The sequence below is a fragment of the Leptodactylus fuscus genome, chromosome 1, assembly GCF_031893055.1.
Source record: "Leptodactylus fuscus isolate aLepFus1 chromosome 1, aLepFus1.hap2, whole genome shotgun sequence".
Taxonomy (NCBI): Eukaryota; Metazoa; Chordata; class Amphibia; order Anura; family Leptodactylidae; genus Leptodactylus; species Leptodactylus fuscus.
Window position 1 is genome coordinate 26489704 of NC_134265.1, and position 14483 is coordinate 26504186.

Here is a 14483-nt window from a genome sequence, read left to right on the forward strand (position 1 = left end):
CGGGGTTGCGCCATTTATGTCCGTCATGTGGCTTGGACCTGCTCTACATCGCGACTTTTGCCTTTACCCCTGTTTTTCGGTTGTGGCCTACTATTTTGGGGTGACTGTGGAGCCTGACGTGACCAGTGTACTGTGTGTTGACGCTTGTATCATGGCGCTAGGCCTCACTAAATTTAGGCCTTCATATACTCCTAAGAGAGTAGTGACCTGATGGTGCCATGGGAAACGCTGCCATCTTCCCTTCATGTTAGCTTTAATAAATCTCCGCATTATTCAATTTTATCCGAGATTTTTTTTCCCCTTATTTTACTCTAATTTTCCTTTTAACCCCGTCTTCCCTGTAATCATAGATTGCGCCATGTTGTTCTTGGACATGAGATTACAAAATAGTTTACTATTATGGGTGTCAATACTTTAGGGTGGAAGGTTCGGGCGCACGTGTGAGCATCACAAGCGTCTGCACAACTCCAGTGTGGAAGACTTCAAGGAATTGTTAAGATCTCTGCTTGCTGTAAGTGAATGGAAATGTTGACTATTGACATCCAGAGGCTGAAAACCTGTGTAGGCCTCAGATGATGTCCAGTCATTGACCACAAGAAAAGATCTTGAAAATGATGAAATGCAAATGTAAACCATGTTATTTACGTAACAACCTTGTCTACTACAGTCATTCCTAATGATGGCGACACTGCAACGTGTTATGCAACGACAGACTGGATTGGACCATTGAGTTCACCATTGAGCGTAATTGCAGGGCTGACTGTCTCCTATCTCTTAGCTTTACACAGACGCACTAGTGTGTTCGTATTAGAGGATAAAAGTCGCCTGCGCGGCTTGAAACCGTCTATTAAAGGATTTTGGCAAATTTTATTCCAAGAATATCGTTCCAATAGGGAATTGCTGGTTAAGCTTTTTTCCCAGGAGCTTCAATTTAGTATTCAGTGTAATGAGCACCGTTTCTGCACTTTCCAAAGTGCTGCTGACTCAGATTGTGTTTGAGCTTCGTCCTCAGCTGATATATAGTGGGGTGGTTTAGGGATTAGAAGGTAGTCTGGCCTCGAAACCTCCTGCTCTTGTAATACTTCCTTCTAGCGACAAACACAAACAAATCATTGTGGATTAATGCATATGACTTTTGGGTTATGGTCACTCAGGGTGATTTGTAGATAATCCATACATGTTGTCATTGTTCCAGCTCATTCCAGTATTGATCTGTCAATTCATTACTACTATAATACTGCCCCTACGTACAAGAATATAACTACTATAATACTACTCCTATGTACAAGAATATAACTACTATAATACTGCTCCTATGTACAAGAATATAACTACTATAATACTGCTCCTATGTTTAAGAATATAACTACTATAATACTACTCCTATGTACAAGAATATAACTACTATAATACTGCTCCTATGTACAAGAATATAACTGCTATAATACTGCCCCCTATGTACAAGAATATAGCTACTATAATACTGCTCCTATGTACAAGAATATAACTACTATAATACTACTCCTATGTTTAAGAATATAACTACTATAATACTACTCCTATGTACAAGAATATAACTACTATAATACTGCTCCTATGTACAAGAATATAACTGCTATAATACTGCCCCCTATGTACAAGAATATAGCTACTATAATACTGCTCCTATGTACAAGAATATAACTACTATAATACTACCTCCTATGTACAAGAATATAACTATTATAATACTGCTCCCTATGTACAAGAATATAACTACTATAATACTGCTCCCTATGTACAAGAATATAACTGCTATAATACTGCCCCCTATGTACAAAAATATAGCTACTATAATACTGCTCCTATGTACAAGAATATAACTACTATAATACTACTCCTATGTACAAGAATATAACTACTATAATACTACCTCCTATGTACAAGAATATAACTACTATAATACTGCTCCTATGTACAAGAATATAACTGCTATAATACTGCCCCCTATGTACAAGAATATAGCTACTATAATACTGCTCCTATGTACAAGAATATAACTACTATAATACTACTCCTATGTACAAGAATATAACTACTATAATACTACCTCCTATGTACAAGAATATAACTATTATAATACTGCTCCCTATGTACAAGAATATAACTACTATAATACTGCTCCCTATGTACAAGAATATAACTACTATAATACTGCTCCTATGTACAAGAATATAACTGCTATAATACTGCCCCCTATGTACAAGAATATAACTACTATAATACTGCTCCTATGTACAAGAATATAACTACTATAATACTACTCCTATGTACAAGAATATAACTACTATAATACTGCTCCTATGTACAAGAATATAACTACTATAATACTACTCCTATGTACAAGAATATAACTACTATAATACTACTCCTATGTACAAGAATATAACTACTATAATACTCCCTCCTATGTACAAGAATATAACTACTATAATACTACTCCTATGTACAAGAATATAACTACTATAATACTACCTCCTATGTACAAGAATATAACTACTATAATACTGCTCCTATGTGCAAGAATATAACTACTATAATACTGCTCCTATGTACAAGAATATAACTACTATAATACTCCCTCCTATGTACAAGAATATATCTACTATAATACTCCCTCCTATGTACAAGAATATAACTACTATAATACTGCTCCTATGTACAAGAATATAACTACTATAATACTACTCCTATGTACAAGAATATAACTACTATAATACTCCCTCCTATGTACAAGAATATAACTACTATAATACTACTCCTATGTACAAGAATATAACTACTATAATACTACTCCTATGTACAAGAATATAACTACTATAATACTGCTCCTATGTACAAGAATATAACTACTATAATACTACTCCTATGTACAAGAATATAACTACTATAATACTGCCCCTATGTACAAGAATATACAGATGTAGCAGAGTTGGAAAAGACTTATTGATATTGATGTCTTCCATGATATGTGACGCTGTAGCAGTTGCTGTAACCATTTGCAGATGTTTGGGTTAGCACTTCTGCATCTGTTACAGGTGTGAACGCCTCCTTAGTGGGGAATGTACTTGTGACAACAAAGGCTTTGGGATCAGGTGGGACACGGCAGTGACAGGTGTGCACGGTGAAAGCGGAAGTAGTGAAGTAGTTTCGATTAAAGTGCCAAGGGATCCTGTATGATGTCTCCTGCGCCACATGGGGCAATGTACTCTGTACCTGTTGGTTTATGATATGGGGCGATCTGATTCTCATGTCGGGACAGTCGCTTTGGTGTAGGACAGCTTTAGTCGCTGTGTCGTGCCCAGGTGACAGGCGACAATTGATTGGACGTTTACACAAAACACCGTAGCTTGTGTGACTGTCCCTTCCTAGCGGTGGCTTTGCCTCAGGGGCCGGTGTTGCTAAGCTGCTGGGTAATTTATTACTTGGTAGCCGGGACTCTGATCAGACTCTTACTGAGTGTCCCTCATTTATTTTAAAGAGACAGGACACCTGAAATCTTATTATACCGTTGAATGCATTCTATTGCTCCCTGTTATCAGCATTTCAGGCCTTGGCGGGTGACTGATCGTCCTGGAATAGCCTCCACTTGATGTCTCCATCTCCTCTGCACTTTTATAAGCCGCTGACTTTACGGTTATTGGCCCTTTAAAACCGACTCGTTATCCGTATACAGGGGTGGCTGCTTTTTTTTATTATTATACAATGGGGCAGATTTATTAAGACTGGCGTTCTGTATACCAGTCTTAATGAAGGTGCGTCTGAGTTATGAGAGGCTCTGGCTTGTGCGCTAGAATGGAAGTCTACGCTAGTCAGGGACCGACGTAGAATCCAGTATCATTCATGCTAGAAAAACGGTGTGAGTTATAATAAATACAGTATGTCAGGCCAAGACGTCCCCGCCCCGATCCATCGACAATTATGGAAAGCGGTGAGCAAAGCGCAAAATGGGGGATATGTTGCATTTATGTGCAGGAAAGAGCCTTGCACCACTTTATCACACACGTTCACATTTGTGGCTGCTGTATACTGTATATTGGTTCGGGACTGTTTAGCGGAGTTGAACTTGTGGCGGATTCAGTTTGGGTCCTGCATGTCCAACTTGTTTACTTGCAAAAAAAATGGTTTCACGGCAGAGAGGCTGCGGACAGACATCGGCGATTTGCTTTAAAAACCCATTGAATTGAATGGGTTTTTAAACTGACCGCCAGCAAACCGTCCCCAAGCTGTTTTTCTGCAATTTCGGCGGAATCACGGCGGGTGGACAGCAGTGCAAATATGAACACCCTTGTTGGGTCTTTGCAAATACCACATTATAATAAGCGGAGGCCCAAGGAAGGTGAGAAATCATAAAAAATCAGTGTCACTTACCGCTCCAGGGCGACTCACTGCTGTTTTCGGTACTTCCGGCTGAATTGGTGTAGCATCGCAACGCTCGCCATCATGCGTCATGATGCCACATGACGCTGAGGCCCAATCGGTGGTCCCTGACGTCTTCCAGAAGTGCAAAGAACAGCAGGGAGTAGTCCTGAAGCACAGGAGAGGTAAGTAGCCCCAGAGTATATTACTAGCAATTTTGTTGTCTGGGCGAACCTCACCATATGAAACCTGGGTGGTTCGCCCAGCACTTAAAGGGGGTGTGGTGTAAAAGGGATGTGATCAAAATAATGGCCGTTAATCGTAATCGAGGAAAAATGCTGATTAATCGCAATTTTGATTTAGGTCGTAATCGCCCAGTCCTTATATACCGTATATTACCGTATATATGTAGTAGACTTATATATTATATCATGTTACCTAAAAAATCTTCTAGAGACATGTTTTTTTCCTGTAGCGGATTTCTCTGCACTTATGTTCAGGTGGAATCTCCCTCACAAATGCCAATGAATTGAATGGGAAGCGGAAAAACAAATTTTTGTAGAATTTTTTTTTTTTTTTTAACTTTATTTTTGCTTTTAAAAAAATCAATGCCACCTCAAAAAATCTGGCTGCAAAAAAACTTCGTGCGAACATGCCCTAAAGGTGTAGCAATTGTATGCAAAAAAAAATTTCATAAAAATGGTCGTGTATATGATTCATAATTTTGGAACTCATGACTTGCGCCATTTTTCTGTCATATGAGAGGTGTGAACCATTGCACCTCTCTGCAAAAATCGTCGCCTAGCCGTTCCCCGGCACTCCCGTAATTTTTTTTAGAGCCTTTCTTTACAACGAATGGTTAATTCCAGTATGACAGTCCGTCTCATCGTCACGGCCCATGTCGTCCATTATGTGACATTAACTCTGTGCAGGGGCGGCAGGGTGCAGACCGCCGCCATGTGGGGATACCCGCTGCTGCGACATCTGTTACTGTCTTGTATCTCATTAGTTATTAAGACGTCTCAGACACTAAGGTTAATTAAGGTGTAGCCGTCGTCCTTCATTACCGTCCTCGTCACTTAATGATCTGACATTTTACCGTTTACCTCGAGAAGGCCTTAGTGTTTCAGTGGCGGACTGTGGTGTGATGAGAATATCGCCCGATATCACTGAAAAACGTCATTATACAGGGTGGTTATGGGTAAATACAGAATCGGGTCATCCATTTTGGTAGCAAGTAGGTAAATGGCCCATAGAAAGTTATTAAAGGACGCTTTATGTACATTGAAAATGTGAAAACCGTTTTGTAATTTCTTACTTTTATGCTGAGATATTATCACTTGAAGATACAGGCCCGAAGCCTGAGGCGGCACTAGTGAGAGATTGTGAAGGCAATATAAAGTGTATGGCCGCCTTTATCACTATGTAGGTATCTGTCGTCCACCATGCACTTGTCTCCCGTAACAGGAAACTTGCAGATTCAGAATGTTGTTTGTTTATAAGTAGAGTTCTCCCTTAATTAAAGGGGAAGCTCCTCTGAGACAACAGCCGTGTCTCTGTACGTGGCCGTATCCATGGAGTCCGCTCCCAGGATGATGACATAGACATCGTGTAGGTTTAATGCTGGATCAGATGGTCCCGTGGAAATCGCTATCTGTCCGTAGGAAACATGGGCGAAATCGTGAAAGTGAGAGTAATGTAGACCTATGTGCATCACACGTGGAGGTTAAAGGGGTAGTCCACCCAGAAGTATTGACCACCTACCCACTGGATAGGAGAGCAATGGTGGTCACCAGACCAACTACAACGAGCGGTGGTCGTATACCCTACAATTACAAAAAAAAGCGTTTTTCAGCCTTTAAAAATTGATGAACTGTCCTTAAAGGGGTTGTCCAGTTTACACTATGCCTAGGAGGGGCTATCATTATTAGATCTGTGTGGGTCCGACATCTGGGATCCCTGCAGATCAGCTGTACCGAGACGACATGGGTCACCGTATAAACTATGGCAATGGATTTTGCCCCTATTGAAGTCTATGGGACATTGCTGCAGTACCTGCGACAATTCTGATACGGTCCTGATGTACCTGATAGGCAGGGGTCCCAAATGTCGGGTACCCACAGATTTAATATTGAAGGACTATCCTTTGGTGCGTACTGCTGCGGCATCCCATTAAAGTGAATGGGATTGAGTTGCAATACTGGGCACAGCCACTATAGAATGAGAGGCGCTGTGCTTGGTATATAGTGATTGTCCGCAGATTGGCAGGGTACAGGATTGGAATCCCTAAGACTATTCATTAATATCCGAAATTCCCTTTAATTATACTTTCTTTTAATCAGGGAACAGATAAATTGATGTCCCCGCTCCTCCATTGTTCGCCGCAGTCTTTGCAGAAAGCGCTGATATTACACAGAGCGGCGGATATGAGCAGTAAAATAGCAATATCATTAACTGATCTCTATTACAGAAGCGGCAGCGTTACTGGCAGCGCTCGCACCACGGCCTGCCAAATTCCTACATATAAAATCCCTGCGAGACATCTCTGCGAGTGCTGCGGTTACACTGGGGGTCATTTTTCTATAATACGTGCCGTCACATTGTGTCAGGGCAGGACGATTATATAGAGATGAGCGGTGGTGGATAGACACGACTAATGTCTGCCTGATCGGCCATAGATTACTGTACAGGAAGGTCCTTGTCATGTGCTCAACACTTGAGATCCACTTGAGTAGATGACTTATGGCGCTCCGATTCGTCTTAAAAAGATGTTCTTTAGATGTGAAACACCATAATATGCACCTCAGCTGCTGCAGAACATCATAATACACCTCAGCTGCTGCAGAACACCATAATACACACCTCAGCTGCTGCAGAACATCATAATACACCTCAGCTGCTGCAGAACCTCATAATACACCTCAGCTGCTGCAGTACATTATAATACAGACCTCAGCTGCTGCAGAACCTCATAATACACACCTTAGCTGCTGCAGAACCTCATAATACACACCTTAGCTGCTGCAGAACATCATAATACACACCTCAGCTGCTGCAGTACATTATAATACAGACCTCAGCTGCTGCAGAACCTCATAATACACACCTTAGCTGCTGCAGAACCTCATAATACACACCTTAGCTGCTGCAGAACCTCATAATACACACCTTAGCTGCTGCAGAACCTCATAATACACACCTCAGCTGCTGCAGAACCTCATAATACACACCTCAGCTGCTGCAGAACCTCATAATACACACCTCAGCTGCTGCAGAACCTCATAATACACACCTCAGCTGCTGCAGAACCTCATAATACACACCTCAGCTGCTGCAGAACCTCATAATACACACCTCAGCTGCTGCAGAACCTCATAATACACACCTCAGCTGCTGCAGAACCTCATAATACACACCTCAGCTGCTGCAGAACCTCATAATACGCACCTCAGCTGCTGCAGAACCTCATAATACGCACCTCAGCTGCTGCAGAACCTCATAATACGCACCTCAGCTGCTGCAGAACATCATAATACGCACCTCAGCTGCTGCAGAACCTCATAATACAAACCTCAGCTGCTGCAGAACATCATAATACACACCTCAGCTGCTGCAGAACCTCATAATACACACCTCAGCTGCTGCAGAACATCATAATACGCACCTCAGCTGCTGCAGAACCTCATAATACGCACCTCAGCTGCTGCACAACATCATAATACACACCTCAGCTGCTGCAGAACCTCATAATACAAACCTCAGCTGCTGCACAACATCATAATACAGCGGCGCCAAATTCTCCTTTGAATCTGGGTGAACTCTGCAGAAAAATGCACATGGATTTATTACAGAACTGTATGGTGCTGCGTGTCCGTGCTAGAGAATATCCATCTGACCTCATCTGTGACGACATCATTGTATACTGGTTGATATAGAAGTAAGGCCAGGTTCACATCTGCGTTTGGGGACCCCGCCGAACAGAAACCTATACGCATTAAAAAGTGGTTACCTGGCTAACCCGCAGACCCTATAGACTATAATGGGGTCCGTGTGGTTTACGCACGAAACATGCGGAGAGAAAAGTCCTGCAAGCAGCACTTTTCTCTCCGCATGTTTCAAGCTACACGGACCTCATTATAGTCTATGGTGTCCACGGGTTTCCTTAGGTAACCGCTTTTTAATTCGTATAGGTTTCCATTCGGGGAGGTCCCCAAGTGGAAACCCGAAACGAGCATAAAGTTTTACTAAATACCGTAAGATGACGGTTTCCAAATATGGCCGATTGGTAGGACCTGGGCTCATTGGACAATTTTATCTTTCTCTCAGTACTCTATGCTACACAGTGTACTGAGCCATCTGAGCCATTTCCATGCACTGTGTTGAAAACAGCTGATCAGTAAGGTGTCTATGTTTTGGTTGGACATACCAAGTCCAGCAGTGTGGGAAGTTCTGTGAACCCTTTAGGACATCCATATACATAAAGGGCGACCCTCTTAATGTCCTATATGGTACAATTCTAACTTCTTTCAGACTCTCTGAATCTGCCATACTGGCGTCACCGTGAGCCATGTCGATGATGCAGATGGAGCGTTATTCTCGCCGACACGCCATGCTGCTTCTTTCCCTTTTCTCAGACACACTGAAGAATGTCATGTTTCACAACACTTGGCAGTTTTCAGCGGGCACCGGAATTTCACGGTAACTGTAAGTGGGTCAGCCTTCAGCATGATTCATTGAGCAGATTGTATGGTAATATGGTGGTTCTCTATGCTGCTTCCTAGGGCCCCGAGCCAGGCTGGTCCCTGACAATGACATAAGCCATTATTCCCATCTACTCACTTGTGTGCAGCTGGCATTCCTAAATAGAAAACTGATTATGCTGACGTTCCCCCGGGCGTCACTCCAGAGACCGTACTACAGACATATTGGTGGCTTAAAAAATGTTCGGACTTCATTTAAAGGGTGCTTCCACCTCTTCATATAGTCTATATGTATAGCATTAGTCTCTATAATAAGTTTAGTAACTGTCTATAGATACTTTCTGTACTGAACCTGTATTATACTCCAGAGCTGCGCTCACTATTCTGCTGGTACAGTCACTGTGTACATACATTACATTACTTATCCTGTACTGATCCTGAGTTATATCCTGTATTATACTCCAGAGCTGCGCTCACTATTCTGCTGGTGCAGTCACTGTGTACATACATTACATTACTTATCCTGTACTGATCCTGAGTTACATCCTGTATTATACTCCAGAGCTGCACTCACTATTCTGCTGGTAGTCACTGTGTACATACATTACATTACTTATCCTGTACTGATCCTGAGTTATATCCTGTATTATACTCCAGAGCTGCGCTCACTATTCTGCTGGTGCAGTCACTGTGTACATACATTACATTACTTATCCTGTACTGATCCTGAGTTACATCCTGTATTATACTCCAGAGCTGCTCTCACTATTCTGCTGGTGCAGTCACTGTGTACATACATTACATTACTTATCCTGTACTGATCCTGAGTTACATCCTGTATTATACTCCAGAGCTGCTCTCACTATTCTGCTGGTACAGTCACTGTGTACATACATTACATTACTTATCCTGTATTATACTCCAGAGCTGTGCTCACTATTCTGCTGGTGCAGTCACTGTGTACATGCATTACATTACTTATCCTGTACTGATCCTGAGTTACATCCTGTATTATACTCCAGAGCTGCGCTCACTATTCTGCTGGTACAGTCACTGTGTACATACATTACTTATCCTGTACTGATCCTGAGTTACATCCTGTATTATACTCCAGAGCTGCGCTCACTATTCTGCTAGTACAGTCACTGTGTACATACATTACATTACTTATCCTGTACTGATCCTGAGTTATATCCTGTATTATACTCCAGAGCTGCGCTCACTATTCTGCTGGTGCAGTCACTGTGTACATACATTACATTACTTATCCTGTACTGATCCTGAGTTACATCCTGTATTATACTCCAGAGCTGCTCTCACTATTCTGCTGGTACAGTCACTGTGTATATACATTACATTACTTATCCTGTACTGATCCTGAGTTACATCCTGTATTATACCCCAGAGCTGCGCTCACTATTCTGCTGGTGCAGTCACTGTGTACATACATTACATTACGTATCCTGTACTGATCCTGAGTTACATCCTGTATTATACTCCAGAGCTGCACTCACTATTCTGCTGGTACAGTCACTGTGTACATACATTACATTACTTATCCTGTACTGATCCTGAGTTACATCCTGTATTATACTCCAGAGCTGCACTCACTATTCTGCTAGTACAGTCACTGTGTACATACATTACATTACTTATCCTGTACTGATCCTGAGTTACATCCTGTATTATACTCCAGAGCTGCGCTCACTATTCTGTTGTTGCAGTCACTGTGTACATACATTACATTACTGATCCTGTACTGATCCTGAGTTACATCCTGTATTATACTCCAGAGCTGCGCTCACTATTCTGCTGGTGCAGTCACTGTGTACATACATTACTTATCCTGTACTGATCCTGAGTTACATCTTGTATTATACTCCAGAGCTGCACTCACTATTCTGCTGGTACAGTCACTGTGTACATACATTACATTACTTATCCTGTACTGATCCTCAGTTACATCCTGTATTATACTCCAGAGCTGCGCTCACTATTCTGCTGGTACAGTCACTGTGTACATACATTACATTACTTATCCTGTACTGATCCTGAGTTACATCCTGTATTATACTCCAGAGCTGCGCTCACTATTCTGCTGGTACAGTCACTGTGTACATACATTACATTACTTATCCTGTACTGATCCTGAGTTACATCCTGTATTATACTCCAGAGCTGCGCTCACTATTCTGCTGGTATAGTCACTGTGTACATACATTACATTACTTATCCTGTACTGATCCTGAGTTACATCCTGTATTATACTCCAGAGCTGCGCTCACTATTCTGCTGGTATAGTCACTGTATGTACATTACAATTTTTTTTCTATACATAGTGTGAAAGCCAGAACGTATAAGCCCCCCTAGTGCACCTCTGGCCTCCTCCTTCTATAAGGATGTTTCCGGGTTCCTCAGATCTATAAGAGCCACTTCATCCATTGCAGGACTTTGACAAGCGTCTGCATCAAATGTCACTGCACAATCTCGAGTCTTCTGAGTGGGGTCAGGTTGCCGGAGGCTTATGCTGAATGTATAAAGGTTCCTTGAGACATTCCTGTCTGCTGAGAATACGTCTTTAACCCTGGACACTCCCAAGTCTTGTGCAGAGCTGGAACATTCTTCATCTTCACTATGTAGAAAATGCATCGATATTCATTAGGTTTTGCATATGGAAATAAGGCGGCTTCACCTGACAGCGATGTCATCAGGGTTTCCCTGCTCTGGTTAGTTCATAGATATGACTCGTCTGTCACATCATGGGTGCACGCAACGCCGTGAGGCGTGTCAGTGAGTGTAATCACATGCACAGTATGGTCATAGTATTTCAGTACAGATCATGTCATACGGGAATGTGGTTTTCGGAAGACCCTGTATGATAACACTCCATGGATTTATCGCAGTGACTGCTGATGACGAGACAGGCTGCTGTCACACAGTTATAACACAGAAGGTGACAGTTCAGCGTCCCTGTCTGTATACGTAGGGTCTCTATGGTTATGTTCACATGGCTAAATTTGCCTTAGATTTGGGAATGTATTCTGCCTCCGAATCCGTGACAGATTCTGCTTGGAATCCGACTTCCATTGTTTTGAATTGGAGGCAGAGATTGCAGAACAATGTGGAAAAAAAATAAGCTCCTTCTCAACTTTTGATCAGCTCAGCAAGCCTCCAGCACCAAAATTATACAGTGGATTGAGCCAGACGCAGATGACCCTGTCCACTGTGTAGTGTCAGGATACTGCAGCTATGTGACTGGGGGCTGAGCTGTAGTAATCAGGAACAGTCATTACACCGGTATGGAGCCGTCTGTTACTGGCTCTGTCCACTGTATAGTTCTGGAGCCAGAGGATGCTGAGAAAAGCTGATCAGTGGGGGTGCTTCATGTCAGAACCCCACTTTGAGCTATCCTAAGACTGGAAAACCCTTCAAGCCCACTTTTGGGTAACCCTACCAAGAGGAGTGCCCACTTGGCTCTGACTTATGTATGGCCTACAGCCGTGGCTCTGTTCACTGTATAGTTCTGGAGCCAGAGGATGCTGAGGAAAGCTGATCAGTGGGGTGCTCCATGTCAGAACCCCAACCTGAGCTATTCTAAGACTGGAAAGCCCTTCAAGCCCACTTTTGGGTAACCCTACCAAAAGGAGTGCCCACTTGGCTCTGACTTATCTATGGCCTACAGCCGTGGAAGGTTAGGGAATAAGCCGGTGGCCCTCATGTTTTAGAGAGGGCTTCTCATGTCTGAACAATCAGCATGTGAGCCATTTTAGTATGAAATTATGCCACCTATGATTTCAAGGGGTATCGTCTTAGTCACGTGATTTGTCAATCTGATCCCCCATTTTTATCTAATGAAGAAATCGAGCTGCCTCACATGACCTACCGAGTTCTATGGACGCCATTGCTCCGTACGAGTGACGGTATTGATCTCTGATGTCTAATGATGATCCGCCCATCCGGGAATATGTTTATTAATATATTCAGATTCCAGACACACGTCTTCATGTTTGATGTTACTCTGCATAAAAATATTATTTCCATTATTGATCAGCATGGTCGAGATGAAAGCGTTCCTTCTGAACTCTGCGTGTCAGCCACCGGAGCACCGAGGCGAACCGTATCTAAAGAAACATCAAAGTGTGGAGGTGCGGAGCAGGCCGGCTGCGGAGGAAATACACATTTATTCGGATGATCAATAGTTTGGGCTCTGACTCTGTAGTTCTAATTTTGGGTGTTACCAGTTCCTCTTTTTATCTGGCAGGGTAGTGGCGGTCGTCCTCTGTTTGTTGTGCTCACTTTAGATTTTTTTCAGTTGCTTCTGATCTGATTCATCAAGTACATTGATTTTATCAAAGCTGGAAAATGAATTATCACAGCAGCGCAGAGTGTTTTAGGAAAGGAGTGTACGGACTTTGTGGAAGGCCGGTCCACTCATGTGAAGATACCAGTGAGGCGAGGGCAGTATCAGGATGGAGGAGGAGAAAAAAGAGCGGCCAATCAGACCACGAGCACAATGTTCTAAAGGTTTTAAAGGGAATGTCTATCTGCAAAGATGTTTTCCAGCCCACAGGTATATAGATTATACTCTAGAGCTGCACTCACTATTCTGCTGGTACAGTCACTGTGTACATACAGTACATTACTTATCCTGTACTGATCCTGAGTTACATCCTGTATTATACTCCAGAGCTGCGCTCACTATTCTGCTGGTACAGCCACTGTGTACATACATTACATTACTTATCCTGTACTGATCCTGAGTTACATCCTGTATTATACTCCAGAGCTGCGCTCACTATTCTGCTGGTGCAGTCACTGTGTACATACATTACATTATATAGAAAAGGATAGTAGGATCCGCTCGACCAGGTAAGTTAAAAAATAACTTTTAATCCGACATGGTTAAAAAACACACAAAAGAAAATAGATGTGAAATGACAAAAAAGAAGAAAAATGGTGATTAAAACCACATTCTGATAGCTCTAGCTATAGAGCTTTAGCTAGAGCTATCAGAATGTGGTTTTAATCACCATTTTTCTTCTTTTTTATCATTTCACATCTATTTTCTTTTGTGTGTTTTTTAACCATGTCGGATTAAAAGTTATTTTTTAACTTACCTGGTCGAGCGGATCCTACTATCCTTTTCTATATGCTTCAACTACAAAGTGCCTTAGTCAGAGGCCAGGATCGTGCACCCAGGAATTATAAGGACTTATCAAGCTAACTGGAGGTGGTGAGCTATATGCTTATTTTTCTTATCTATTTATACATTACATTACTTATCCTGTACTGATCCTGAGTTACATCCTGTATTATACCTCAGAGCTGCGCTCACTATTCTGCTGGTGCAGTCACCGTGTACATACATTACATTACTTATCCTGT

General features: G+C 42.2%; 1 protein-coding gene across 2 annotated transcripts in view; it reads left to right on the plus strand.

Annotated features, from left to right (window-relative positions):
- The window catches only part of MYO5B (myosin VB), a 131473-nt gene that overhangs the window by 2663 nt on the left and 114327 nt on the right, over positions 1-14483 (plus strand). The window lies entirely within an intron of this gene.